Here is a 14958-nt window from a genome sequence, read left to right as displayed (position 1 = left end):
TTTATTCTTTATTTTGAAACACGGTCTGAGTTGCAGAGGGCCTCACTAAGTAGCTGAGGCTGTCCGCAAACCGCGGTCCTCCGATCTCAGCCTCCCGAATCCTGGGATTACAAGCGTGCCCACCACGCCCGGCTTTTGATGTTTTTATTTTGAGGCAGGTCTCACTGAGTTGCAAGGGTGGCCTTGGACTTGACATCCTCCTGCCTTAGCCTCTAGAACAGCTTTGAATACAGACATCTACATCCAGCTATGGTTAACTTTCTGTGTGTCTTGACAATAAATCTTAAATTCATGGCCTTCGACTTTTACGCACCCTTTATTTAATTTCTCCATGCATCCATAACCCTAAACGGGGTGGAGGTCACTTCCCCCGCTGAATGCTCTGGGCGCCGCCTGTGCGGCCGGCAGACCAGAATCACTGCACTGATGGCGGCCAGGGGAACTCTGGCTGTCAGGAGGCACCGGGATAGGCTGCCGCGCAGGGAGAAGCTCGAGGCACACACGGGGCCACGTGCAGGCACTCCAGGTGAACGCTGACCTCCAGTGCTGGCCGGAGAGGGAGCCGGGCATACGTCCCGCCCAGGCGCAGGAAACCAGCCTGGGCTCATCTGACCCCAACAGGGACCGAAGCCCGGCACGCGCAGCCGAGTCCATCCACAGGACCACGAGGCCGTGAAGCGCCACGCGCACCGAGCACCGCCCTGCACTCACCAGTACAACTGACCTCCTTACATTTCACCCCTGACGTGTCGGTGGGTGGCGGCGAGTGTCCACACGCACACACGTGGGTTCACACATGCCAGGCAAGCCAGGGCTCCACCACTTAGTGTGTCCCGGCCAACACGTGACCTTCTGTGTAACAAGATGGGAGCTACATGATGGCTACAAGAAAAAGTACTTTCTTGACTGAGATGCAAGCTAACCAGATACTTTTTAACTGAAACACATTTTTTACTTAAAAGAAGATTAACAAGCAAATTGTGATTGTTTATATTTTAACATTTCACAGACTTTTTTCCTTTTTTGGGGGGGGGGAGAGAGTGGTACCAAGAATTGAACCCAGAGGCATTCCACCTTCAAGCTACACCCCCAGCCCTTTTATTTATTTACCATTTCCAAAACAGAGTCTTGCTAAGTTGCTGAGCATTTTTCTAATTTGCTGAGGCTGGCCTCAAACCTGCGATCCTCCTGTCTCAGCCCCAAGTACTTGGATTACAGGTGGGTGCCACCACGCCCAGTAACTTTTTCTTAAAAATGGGTGAGGTTGGCCGGGCATGGTGGCGCACGCTTGTCATCCCCGCGCTTGGGAGGCAGAGACAGGAGGATCACGCAGGTTCGAAGCCAGCCGCGTGCGCTGGCTTAGGAGACCCTGTTTCCAAATAAAAATGTAAAAATAGGTCTGGGAGTGTAGCCCGGAAGTAGAAGGGCTTCCAGGAACCCCAATACCACCACCAAAAAAAAAAAAAAAGGTGAAGTTGCCGAGCATGGTGGCGCACGCTTGTAATCCCCGTGCTTGGGAGGCGGAGACAGGAGGAGCGCACAGGTTGGAAGCCAGCAGTGCTGGCTTAAGAGACCCTGTTTCCAAATAAAATATATAAAATGGGTCTGGGTCTGGGAGTGTAGCCCAGAGGTAGGAGGGTTTCCAGGAACCCCAGCACCACATTAAAAAAAAAAAAAGGGTGAAGTAGGGCTGGGCATGGTGGCGCATAGCTGGGACCCCAGTACCCGGGAGGCAGAGACAGGAGGATCACAGGAAACCAGCCTGGGCCCATCTGACACCGAAGCCCGGAGCGCCCGGCTGAGTCCATCCACAGGACCATGAGCGCCTGTGAAGCGCCCCGCGCACTGCAGTCTCAGCAACCCAGCGAGACCCTATTTCAAAATAAGAAATGAAAAGGGCTGGGGGTGTAGCTCGGAGGTAGAACACCTCTGGTTCCATCCCCAGAACCCAAAGAACAAAGGGCTCAGGACGAGCTGGCTGTGTGCGCCCGCGGCCCTGGGGCTGCGCTCTGCGCCAGCACACAACACAGTCGACAGACGCCTGGCGCCACCTCAGCTCCTCGGGCCGCCCTGTCAGGGGCTCCCACCTCCTCCCTGCTCGCTCAGGAGCCTCTCGAGCTCCCACCCCTCAGCAGAGGAAAGGGCTTGGTAAGGGTGGTGAGCAGCAGGGACCCTGCCCGAGACCTTCCTGCAAGATCCACAAACAACCTGACAGATGGACAGACACTGGCAAGTCTGACAACAGGAAGACATGCAGGGTGTTCAAGGCAAAGGGAAGCGAGGCCACAGAGAGCGCCTGGAGCCACCGGCCGTCAGAGTAAACAGGCAGGAGGCTGCGCTCCCGGCCCAGCAGGGACCCTCCAGAGCCCAGCCTCCGGACAGTGAGCGGAGCACCCTGAGAAAACAGGGAGGCAGGCAGCAACGGGACGCCCCAGCACCGACACCGGTGAGGCCTCGCTCCCAGCCGGCTCAGAGTGCTGCCCGGTTCTCACATCTGCCAGCCAGCCAAGCATGGCAGGGAGCCGGCCCGAACCTGTCCCTATCACCATCTCCCAAAAGTATGTGTTCCGCTGAAACAGGAGGATCGCACGGGTTCGAAGCCAGCCTCAGCTACTTAGTGAGGCTCTCAGGAACTTAGTGAGACCTTGTTTCCAAATAAATATAAAATAGGGCTAAGGGTGTAGCCCGGGGGGGGGGGTAGAAAGCCCCTGGGGTCCACCCCCCAGTACCATACACACACACAAAAAATATGTGTTCCATAAATGGAAGAAAACGCTGAACACCAGCAGTGCGGGCCGGCGCCCTGGGTACCCGCGTGGGCAGTGAAGAACGCCTGCTCACTTGCTCGCTCAACAGACATTTACTCGGCGTCTCTTCTGTGCCAGGCGGTGTAGGGGACACAACAGGAAACAAGCAGGCTCTTGCCCTTGGGGAGTTTGTTTTTAGCGTGTGCAAACGTGACAATTTCTACAATCCTGAAAAAGCCTATGTAAGCTGCGGTCATTCGATAATTTCCAATGAGCACCTTCGATGTGTATGTAACAGCACCAGCTGCTACAGCAGGCACCTGGGCCGGGACCCAGCCTCCAGAGGTGATTTCGCCGGGATGCCGCCTCAGTCAGCTGAGGCCCCTGAGCAAGGGGCACGGGGTTACCTCTAGGGGCTGCCGTCCTCATCTGTCGGTGAGCAGGAGCCCCCGCGTCAGTACCGTGCGCATGCCCCAGCCGCCGCGCCGCGCTGCAGGAGGAGAGAGGACACCGTGAGCCGAGGGCAGAGGGCGCCCGGTCTTCACAGCCCGCCCCGAGACGCTGCGATTCTCAGCCCGTCAGCAAGTGCGTCCCAATCCTGGAGTCGCTGTGCATTCCCAGGCAAGCAGACTCTGGCTTTGCTGCCCTACCAGGGTGGGGCGGGAGCTGGCCGGGGGCGAGGAGGAGGTGCCCAACACCCCACCTGGGTGGCAGCTCACAAACAGAGATTCCCTGAGTCACTCGGACTCCTCAGCGGAGCCCAGAGTCAGGCCTGGAGTCACAGCCCAGTCACCGCTGCCGAGCCGGGAGGCACCACGCGCCAGGGAAGACCCACATGTCTGAAACCTGACGCACCCTGCTCTCTCCCTGCCCAGCCAAGCCAAGTACCCAGTGCCCCGCTGGCACCCCAGAATCCAGCTGCTGCCAGCCACCTCTCCCCTGCCTGGCTCCAGACATCGGCCCATCTGCAGGAAACAGCCCCAGGGAAACCAGGGGCAGCATGGGAGGTGAGGGCCGGAGCACAGGGCCCGGATGTATCGCACACCAGGCCTGGCAGGGCAAAGTCCATGGAGCCGGGAGAGAGGAAAGTGTGTCTAGGCCGGGCAGTGCCCTTGGAGGCACGGGAGGTGGGCGCCACGGGAAGGTGGGCCTCAGCAACGGGACACACCGAAGCCTCCCGGAGCCACGGGTCCCCGCCCTCCTGCACGAGATGAGCGGCCATGACACTCCGGCCTCCGAGCAGGAGTGTCCACCTAGCAGGCCTCAGGAAGCCGGCTAAGGGACCGCAGGTGGGGCCGGAGGCCCAGTGGGGCTCCTCTTCCTGGGTGGGTTGAGGCGTGCTCCAGAGAGTGGGGAAGAGGAGGCGAGGAGGAGGGGGCGGGCGGGCAGGCGGGCATCACATGAAGGGGTATACTACTGAGGGCGCTGTCAGGGGCCTGCCCACCCACAGAGGCAACTGACCCCCGGCTCCGCAGAAGCACTGAGCAGAGCCAGACCATCGATGATGTCTACCCACTCGGAAGACCGCACAGTGGACAAGCCAAGAGGCATCCTCACACCAGCCCCGGGGGAAAGCGGCTCCTGGGTGGGCCGAGGAGTGAGCTGCTCCAGCCAGAGTCTGGCCAAACACTCGGCCTCAGCCTCTTTAGTGACCCATTAAAAGCCAGGCCGAGCCGGGCGTGGTCGGGAGGCTGAGACAGGAGGGACGTGGTTGGCGGACAGCCTCAGCTACTCAGTGAGACCCTGTTTCAAATAAAGAATATAAAATAGGGCTGGGGGTGTAGCTCAGAAGTAGAGCGCCCCTGAGTTCAATCCCCAGTACCACCAAAAAAAAAAAAAAAAAAAAAAGACCTGCTAAAACCCTGACAGGGAAGGATAAGGCAGGTACGATGGCGCGCACTTGTAATGTTAGTACTTAGGGGGCCGAGGCAGGAGTAGCCTGGATTCCAGGCCAGCGCATGGTAACTTACCGAGACCTTGCTTCAAAATAAATAGGCCTGGGAGCCAGAGGCTGGATGCAGAGATTGAATCGCCAGTACCCCCACCCCACCACACACACACACACACACTCACTCACTCACAAAGAAACCCTGAAAGCCGGGCATGCTGGCGCACCACTGCAATCCTAGGACTTGAGGCTAAGACAGGAGGATGGAAAGGTCAAGGCCAACTTCAGCAATTCAGCAAGGCCCTTCATAACTTAGGCCTGTTTCAAAGCAAGGAACAAAACAGGGCTGGGGACGTAGCTTAGAGGTAGAATGCCCCTGGGTTCAACACTGAGAGCTATAAAAAGAAAAAAAAAGAAACAGAGGAAAAGACACCCTGAAGGATGTTTTGCACAGGAACAAAGGCACCCTCCTAGCCCACTCTCCCAAGGCCCCAGCGCTGATGCACAGGGGCTATGGGCTGGCCGAGAAGGGACTGGCCAGAGGTGGACCGTCCATGATCCTATTACTTTCAAGAAAGGGGTCAGTGCAGAGAGAATTACAAAAGTGCAAGGTCTGGTCGAGCTGGTTTAGTTGGCCTGCCACCTCCCGAAGGGTGCCGGTTCTGTGGCTGATTCTAGCTCAGAGACAGACAGTGCGGGCCTCAAAAGAGGACGCCTAGCACCGGGAACCAGCGACACAACAGGCCTTCATCTCTAAGGGAGAGACTGGGTCGCGCTTTGAGAGCCCTCCAAGATCAGACTGGCCAGAAACAGAGACCATGTTATTTCCTCAAGATTTCCCTAGGGACCAACACCAGATAAGGAGCTCAAACTGAAGGCAGGTGAAAAAAACTTGGTGCAAGAAGGTTAGACACCCAGGCATTCGAACAAGGCAGTGGGCTCTCCAGCCGGAAACAACGACCTACGTGCCTGGAAGCACGGAGTTCCCGGCTAGGTCTATTAACACAGCCCCACAATCTGCCCAGGCGGACATCAACCAGATACCCCGGACTACACCTGGGCAAAATGTCTGCACAGACCGTCAACGTGGGCCTCCTCCTCAAGTCCACAGGAAGTTATGCTCCCCGGGGAAAAGAAGGAGAAAAGACCGACATCGGTGACCACCACCAGAGGCGGTCAGTCAAATACAGAAGAAAGAAAGTCACAGGTAGCTCAAGCCACCAAGAATACAGGGGACAGGTGCCCGCCACCCAGGGCTGGCAGGCTCCGCAATGGACTTCAAAACTCCAACAGGAGAGTGTTCTGGAGGCCCACAGGGGTGAAGGCTGAGGATCACAGGCACTTCTGGGGTGTGACTTCTGGAGAGTTCTCTCAGCTGTATGGGCTGGGGGGGGGGCGCAGAGTGGGAGGTGGGCAGAGCGGAGTGGGGCTAAAGCGTGTGCTATACATTCCGGATGGAAAGACACAGGCTCCTGTTTCCTGGAAGGGAAAGAGTTGGAAGAGGCCTCCGGCTACCCCTGGCACACACCCAACTCGGCCCGGTCTCTCCCCAAGGGTTCCTGGAAGTCAACAGACTCGTAAAGGGGAAGTATTAAAGCTGAGATTAGAACGGCCTGCAAATTGGACATCACCCCCGACGGGACACCCAGGAAATTCTCCCACACGGACACACCTGCTGTTTACTCCGATGCTCTGGCTCCCCTAGTTTTAATGGGGGCCCCGCCACCTACGCGAGCCCCACGGGCACCTCCACGGCTGCCCAGGAGCAGGCTCGCGCGTGAGCGGCCTGGAAGGAGGGCCGGCGAGCGGCAGCGGTGCAGGGCCGACCGGGGGAGCATCCCCGAAGGGTAACCGCGGCAGGAACGGAGCAGCAGGGCGCAGAGAGGGGACGGGCGCGAAGGCTCGGAGAGGCCCAGCAGGGGAGGGGGGAGGCGCGAGGCCCGAGGAGAGCGAGGCCGGGACGAGGCGACGGGGCGGTCGGAGGGGCGGGGAGGACGCAGGGAGGGGCGGGCGACGGCGCACGAGGCCTGGAGGGCGGCAGAGCGCGGAGGCGGCGGCCGCCGAATCAGCCCCGGGGTCTGAGGCTGGGCCCAGGCCGGCGGGCGGCGCAGGGCGGGAGGCGGCGGGGACGCTGTCCGCCGCCCGCCGGCCTCGCCCCGGGCCCCGCCGCCGGCCGGCCCGCTTCCCCGGCCCGGACTGACCTGTCCCCGCCGCCTCCCGCGCCGCCGCCGCCGTCCCGCAGGCTCCGCAGAATCCGCCCGCTCCTGCCAAAACTTTTCCCATTAATCCCCAGCTCCGCCGCGACCGCGGCGTCACACGCTCGGCCCGGCCCGCCCCCGGCAGCCGACGTCACCGCGCAGCCCCGCCCCTCGCCCCGCCCTCCCGGCCGCGGCCAATCGTCGCGCCTCCCGGAGGCCCCGCCCCGCCCGCCGCACGCGGCCCCGGGCCTGCCGCAGCGCCCCCTGGCGCTGGGTGTGGGCGCAGCAGCCGAGGGAGCTTCGCAGGAGGCGGTAGAACAAGTCCAGCCAGTCGCAGGGAAGGCCATTTCAAGCTGGAAGGGCCTTGGAGGTCATCGGGTGCAACCGCCTCATCTTCCCAGGGAGGAAGCAGGCCCAGCGAGGGTGTGCGGCTTCCCGTAAGAAGCCGAGCCGGGTGTGGCGGCTCGCACCTTGGAATCCTAGCCACTCAGGAGGCTGAGGCAGGAGGAGGGCACGTCTGAAGCCAGCCTAGGAACTCAGCAAGACCCCGTCTCAAAATAAAAAATAAAAGCGGCTCGGGATGCAGCTCAGTAGAGCGCCCACTGGGTCCAAGCCCACCCTGGATGGTGGAGTGCTCGGGGCTTACTTTTACCCCCTTTCTGTTTCTCCTCCCTTCTTTTTGAAATAAATGTGCATTACTCTATTTATTTATATTTAATTATTTATTTATTTATTGGCACTGAGCATTGAACCCAGGAGCGTTCTACCCCGAGCTGTTCCCCAGCCCTATTTTTTTATTTTTTGAAATAGGATCTCACTAAGTTGCTGAGACTGGCCTCTAAGGGCTGCAATCCTCCTGCCTCAGCCTCCTAAGTACTGGGGTTACAGGTGTGCACCACCACACCCAGCTTACTTTTGTCATTTAGACATCTACCTCCTTGGCCTTGAGATTGGAATAAAAACCAGACTGTTTAAGCCCTTTGAGCCGGAGCCCTCCGTGAGCTTTGTGCTAATTTCTCCAGACTTCCTTTCTAAATATCTGTCTCTGCGTCTCTGGGCTCCTGCTTCTGCCAAGCTGTTGCTCTGCCGGGGTACAGAAGTGGAAAGATGATGGTCCACACCTCTTCCCACACAAAACACTCATGAATACAGAAGATGTTATGATACCGGCCCGTGGGTGGGATCACAGGACGCGTGGCCGGTTGCAAACTCACCCCTCAGATTTTCTCCTCCTCCTCGTCCTCCTCTGTCTTCTTTAATTTGTGTGTGTGTGTGTGTGTGTGTGTGTGTGTGTGTGTGTGTGTGTGTGTGGTATTAGAGATGGAACCCAGAGGCATCCTACCTCTGAGTGACACCCCCAAGCCAGATTTTGTGTGTGTGTGGGGGGGGTTTAGGGATGGAACCCAGAGGCATTTGACCTCCGACCTACACTCCATACTGAATTTTTTATTCTTTATTTTGAAACAGGGCCTCACTGAGTCGCGGAGGGCCTCACTAAGTACCTGAGGCTGTCTGCAAACCACGATCCTCAGGTCTCAGCCTCCCAAATCCTGGAATTACAAGCGTGCACCATCATGCCCAGCTCCCCAGCCAGATTTTTTATTCTTTATTTTGCAACAGGGTCTTCCTGAGTTGCAAAGGGCCTCACTCAGTAGCTGAGGCTGGCCTCAAACTGAGATCCTCCTGTCTCAGCCTCTCAAATACTGGGATTACAAGCGTGTGCCACCACCCCCGGGCCTATTCCTTTTTTTTGTTTTTTGGGGGGGTGGTACTGGGGGCAGAACCCAGAGGCTTTATACCTCTGGGCTATACTCCCAGACCTATTTTATATTTTATTTGGAAACAGGGTCTCACTAAGTTGCCGAGAGCCTCACTAAGTAGCTGAGGCTGGCTTCGAACCTGCACAATCATCCTGTCTCAGCCTCCCAAGCGTGGGGATGACAAGCATGCGCCACCACGCCCAGCTGTCCAGCTCTTTTTTAAATTTGGAAACAAGATCTCTCTAAATTGCTGAGCGTCTACTAAGTTAATGAGGCTGTCCTCAAATCTGCACTTCTCCTGTCTCAGCCTTCCAAGCTCTAAAATTTGATATATGGAAGCCAGGTGTGGTGGCTTGCACTTGTTATCCCAGTACTTAGGAGACTGAGACAGGGGATGGCAGCTTTGAGGCCAGCCCGGACAACATGGAGAGGCGAGACCCTGTTTCAAAATAAAAAGCAAAACCAGGCATGGCAGCACATGCTTGTAATCCCAGTATGGGGAGGCTAAGACAGGAGCCCTCCGCAACTTAGTGAGATCCTGTTTCAAAATAAAATAGAGCCGAAGGTGTAGCTTGGAGATGGAATGCCCCTGGATTCAATACCCAGTACCAAAATAATAAAAAATGTAAATATATATAAAATAAAAAGCAAAAAGAACTGGGGTAGTTAAGTGATAGAACATGCCTGGGATCAGTCCCCAGTACCACCAAAAATAGCTTTTTAGTATATCAAATAAGAATCCAGCCAACCGTGGTGGCTCACACTTGTAATCCTAGTACTTAGGAGGCTGAGACAGGAAGATCGCAGGTTCAAAGCCTGTGTTGGCAACTTAGGCTCCCAGCAACATAGTGGGATCCTGTTTCCAAATAAGATATAAAATCAGGCTGGGAGCCAGACGTGGCGGCGCACGCTTGTAATCCCCGCGCTTGGGAGGCTGAGACAGGAGGATCACATAGGTTCGAAGCCAGCCTCAGCTACTTAGTGAGGCTCTCAGCAACTTAGTGAGACCCTGTTTCCAAATAAAATATAAAAAAGGTCTGGGAGGATAGCCGGGAGGTAGAAAGCCCCTGGGTTCCGCCCCAGTACCACACAAACACACACACACACACACACACACACACACACACACACACACACACACAAACCATGCAGGGGATGTAGCTTGGAAGCAGAATGCCCCTAGGTCCAATCTTTAGTAGCCTGGCATGGTGGTACGTGCTTGTAGTCTCAGTACTTGGGAGGCTGAGACAGGACCTCAGGTTCATGGCAGCCTTGGATACGTAGTGAGGACCACTGCAACTTAGACCCTGTTTCAAAATAGAAAATAAAAAAATAGGTCTGGGGTTTTATTTTTATTTTTTCGGTGGTACTGGGGTTCCTGGAAGCCCTTCTACCTCCGGGCTACACTCCCAGACCTATTTTTATATTTTTATTTGGAAACAGGGTCTCTTAAGCCAGCGCAGCTGGCTTTGAACCAGCGCGATCCTCCTGTCTCTGCCTCCCAGCGCGGGGATGACAAGCGTGCCCACCACGCCTGGCTGGGTCTGGGGGTTTAGCTTGGAGATAGAAGTCCCCTGGGTTCACTCACAAGTACCTCAAAAAAAAAATTGGGCTGGGGGTGTAGGTCAGAGGTAGAATGCCCCTGGGTTCAATGCCCAGTGCCAAAAACTAAAGTAAAATAAATATTTAGGTCCTATAATTTCATTTTAGTCTGTGCTTAAATATTTTGTATACACAAGAATACTCACTGCAATATTCTTTTTTTATATTTAGGTACGGGGGATTGAACCCAGAGGCATTCTACCAACAAGTTATACCCCAAACCTGATATTATTTCTTATTTAGGGTCTCACTAAATTGTAGAAGGCCTCGCTAAGTTGTCGGGCTGGCTATGAACCTGCGATTCTCCTGTCTCTGCCTCCCAGCGCGGGGATGACAAGCGTGCGCCACCATGCCCGGCTCCATTTCTTTATTATTTCTAAAGATGGAGTTGCTATGTTGCTCAGGCTGGTCAAACTCCTGGCTCGAGCAGTCCTCCCACCTCAGCCCCAAGCAGCTGGGACTGCAGGTGTGCGCCGCCTCACCCAGCTTGCAGTATTTTTTCAAACAACAAAAAGCTGGTGATAACCTAATTATCTAATAACAGAGAAATGTTTCAGTAAACTACACTGTGTCCTCCTGATGGAATATTATGCAGCCAAAAAAGAAAAGTCTTTATAATGAAAAATCTTATTTATATTGAGCAAAAACTGTTATCCCTGCTGGGCCTGGTCAAGAATGTCTGTAATTCCAGTATTTGGGAGGCTGAGATAGGAGGATTGAGGGTTCAAGGCCGGCCTCAGCAACTTAGAGGTGTTTCACAATAAAAAATAAAATAGGGCTGGGGTGTATGGCTCAGAGGTAGAATACCCGTGGATTCAGTCTCTCTCTTTCTCCATATATACACATACATAAGTCCTCTGGTCCTCCTACCCAGTAATCTTATCTCTACCCCTGGGAAGAAAATTAAATAGTTTTTCCAAATAAGTATCCCCCGTTTTATTGTACTGGGAATGAAATCTGGGGTATTCTACCTCTGAGTTACACCCCAAGCCCTCTATTTTTTATTTTGAAACAGAGTCTGGCTAAATGGCTGAGGCTGACCTCTAACCTGTGATCCTCGTGTCTCGGCCTCTCGAGTACAAGGAACAGGCGTGTACCAACGTGCCTGGCTTCTAGATTTTCTTTCGAGCTACATTATCTCTAGTTCCTCATATACAAGGATCCTGGCTTGCTTTGCCGCAAAGGCCTGGGAACGTGCCGTCTTACACACATCCATTCTCCTCAAGGCATTCCTTGTTCTCGGCCGCCCAACTCCAGAATCCCCTTTCCCTGTGTGGGGAATCTCCCCATCAGCCCCTTCCTCCACCTCGGCAGGTGTAAGCCTTTGCAGGTCGGGCTCCACCAATCAGGATGCGTGGGAAGCTGGGGAGTTAAGCCTTTGCAGGTCGGGCTCCCCCAATCAGGATGCGTGGGAAGCTGGGGAGTTAAGACTGGGGGGCATGCACAAGCCGTTCCCACGGGCGGCAGCAGCAGCCCCACCTAACTTCCGGAGGCAAACACAGCTGCCTCCGGACCCTGGTGGTCCTGGCCAAGGAGGCAGTAGCAACAGCCCCAGAAGTGGCTGCCGAGGGCATCTGCGCAAGAACTGTCGCGAAGTCTGATTGGGGGGTCTCGTTCCTGGCTACACAGCCCCCCAGCTGGCTCAGTCACCATTCCTGTTGTTTAAGGAGCTCCCATATATTCTATTAAGAAATCTCAGCTAGGCGTGGTGGCACACGTTTATAATCCCAGTACTCGGGAAGCTGAGACAGTAGAACCACAGGTTCATAGCCAGCCTCAACAGGTTAGTGAGGCCCTGGGCAACTTAGTGAGAACCTGTTCAGAAAGGAAAAAATAAAATAGGGCTGGGGTGTAGCTCAGGGGCAGAATACCCCTGAGTTCAGCCCCCAGTACCACACACACACTTTATAACTAAAAACATAAAATAATAAATAAAGGGCTAGGAGAGTAACTCAGAGGTAGAATGCCCCTGGGTTCAAGTAAAAGAAAGATGAAGCCAGGCGTGGTGGCGCGCGCTTGTGATCCCAGCATCTGGGAGGCTGAGTGAGACAGGAGGACCGCGGTTCACGGACAGCCTCAGCTACTTAGTGAGGCCCTCTGCAACTCAGTGAGACCCTGTTTCAAAATAAAGAATAAAAAATAGGGATGAGGGTGTAGCTTGGAGGTAGAATAGCCCTGGGTTCTATCCCCAGTACCGCAAAAAAAGAAAAGAAAGGAAGGAAGGAAGAAAGATGAAAGAAAAAGTCCTTTTCTGCTGCAGTCAGTCAGTTTCTGTTACTTGAATCACCAAGCCAGGCTGAAACAGCTCCCTAAATTATTGTTTTGAGTAGATGTGCCCTCAGGGGCGGCTGAATGGGGAAAACTGGTTCCTGCCAAGGCTGTCCAGAGCAGCCAGGGCAGTCACTAGCCAAACCTGTTGGGATGCCCGTGGGCTGTGCCAGGAGTGGCTGGTCATGTCTGGCTCCGGCCAGCAGGCGGGGCTCTTCCTGGGCACCTGCCTCCCGGGCTAGTTGCTGGGAGGACCAGAGGCACCTTTCAGCAGCCACTTCCCGGGCCAGGAGCCTGGTAGCCGTGTGTGTGACCTGCCTCTGCGCTGCCTGCCCACCCCTCACGTGCAAGACACACACACAGAGAAAGGGCCTGGACGCAATGGCTGTGTTTCCCTGGGCCCCGGAGTTTCTGTGTGTCTCTGAGGGCATCAGAGACAGACGGCGCTTTTTACCTCCAGGCTACATCAGGATGTAGGCTAGGACAATTTTTTTCTTTCTTCTTTCTTTTCTTGTTTTGGTACTGGGGATGGAACCCAGGGGCATTCTACTTCTGAGCTACACCCCCAGCCCTATTTTTTATTCTTTATTTGGAAACAGGGTCTCACTGAGTTGCAGGGGCCTCACCAAGGAGCTGCGGCTGTCCATGAATGGCGGTCCTCCGGTCTCCGCCCCCGAGTGCTGGATTGCTAATGAGCTCTTTTTTAGCAGAGATTGTTCACTGTCCCCTTACCCCCTGTGCTTACATCTTCATCCACTTTCCTCAAAAAAAAAAAAAAAATCTAATATAAAGCTGAGAGCAGTGGCACACACCTGTATACAACCCCAGTACTTAGGAGGTGGAGACAGGAGGATCGCAGGTTCAAGGACAGCCTCAGCAACTTAATGAGGCCCTCAGCAACTTAGAGAAACCCTGTTTCAAAGTGAAAAATAAAATAGGGCTGGGGGAGGCTCAATTCCCAGTACCATAAAAAAAAAAAGAGAAGGGGGAAACTTGGGTAACATAGAGGGCCTAGAGTTTGGGAAGGGTCAAAGACAAACCTTCATTTTATTATTTATTTACTTAGTTACGTACTTCATGGTTCTGGGGGTTGAACCCATGGGATTCTACCTCTGGGCTACACTCCCAGCCCTTTGCGGAGGGCCTTGCGAAGTTGCTAAGGCTGGCCTTGAACCTGCGATCCTCCCATCTCAGCCTCCCAAGTTCTGGGATGGCAGGTGTGCGTCACCATGCCTGGCTTGGATTAGACCTCTCAGTAGTTCTTATCTAGTTGGAAGGTGACAGGGCCGGCAGGAAGCAGTGACCAGGAGATGGACCAGTGCCCCTGGATGGAGAGTCATCAGAAAATCTAATCACTGGACGTGGTGATTTATTAATTATAGGGCAAAATGGGGAAGGAGTCGAAGGTCAAGCCGCTGGTAGGTATGCAGAGTGTCAGCCATGGCTGGGGGCGGGGAGGAGGGCGCAGACAGGGAGCCTGCTGGATTGGACGATAGGTCTGGGGCCAGTGACACGGGAAAGAAGCAACCCTTCCCGGATTCTAGATTCCCAGCTCTCCTGTCCCAGGAACCGAGGTCAGGAGTCAGAACACGGGCAGACAAGAGCGTGCGGGGGAGCTTGGGAAAGTCCCTGAACCCTGCGAGCCCCGGCCGTCCATCTGTAGAAGGACAGGAGCCATGATCCAGCCCTGAGAGCAGTCTAGGAAAGAAATGGCCTGGGGTCCTGGGGGGCAAGCAGCAGGCACTGAGGACTCACAGCCTTCCGAAGTAGCACTATTATTACTTCCATTTTACCAACAGGGAAACTTTTTTTGGTGTGTGTGGTACTGGGGATTGAATTGAGAGGGTTCTACCTCTGAGCCACACCTCCAGCCCTATTTTATTCTTTATTTTGAAACAGGGTTTTATTAAGTTGTGGATGGCCTCACTACATAGCTGAGGCTGGCTGTGACCCTGCGATCCTCCCGTCTCGGCCTCTCACGCGCTGAGGTTATGGGGGTGCACCATGGGAACTGAAGCTCAGAGGTGGGCGGAGACTCAGCCAAGGCCAGCTTGCCAGTTCTCCGCCCAGCTGGGTTTGTTCCCCGGGCAAGCTAGCGCCAGAGTCCACAGCCTTACCGTGTCCTTAGCACCTGCTGCCTCGGGAAGCCATCCTGGGCTCAAAGGGTAGAGGAGGAGGCAGCAGGAGAGACAGACAGACCTGAGCCTTCAGTGGTTCCCACAGCAGTTTTTATTCATAACTATGCCTGCACAACTTGGTGGCGTTTACCTTTGGTGCCCCAGATGTAAATTGATGCCCCAGATGTAAATGCCAATTGATGGCCCTTGTCTTGTTCGATAACTCTCTTTCCCACTTCAGCCAAATTCTCAAGTACCAACACCCGGATGCTTTCCATGGCTTGGGGTTTGGGGCCGGTTCAAGTGATGAGCGGGGTCCATCCTGGACTGTCTTTGGTAGGAGGGTCTTATGGCCAGGTCCTGGCGAGCTCAGTGGTG

The sequence above is a fragment of the Muscardinus avellanarius genome (genome assembly GCF_963383645.1).
Source record: "Muscardinus avellanarius genome assembly, chromosome: 14".
Taxonomy (NCBI): Eukaryota; Metazoa; Chordata; class Mammalia; order Rodentia; family Gliridae; genus Muscardinus; species Muscardinus avellanarius.
The sequence above is the reverse complement of the archived record's forward strand: the minus strand, read 5'-3'. Positions refer to the sequence as shown.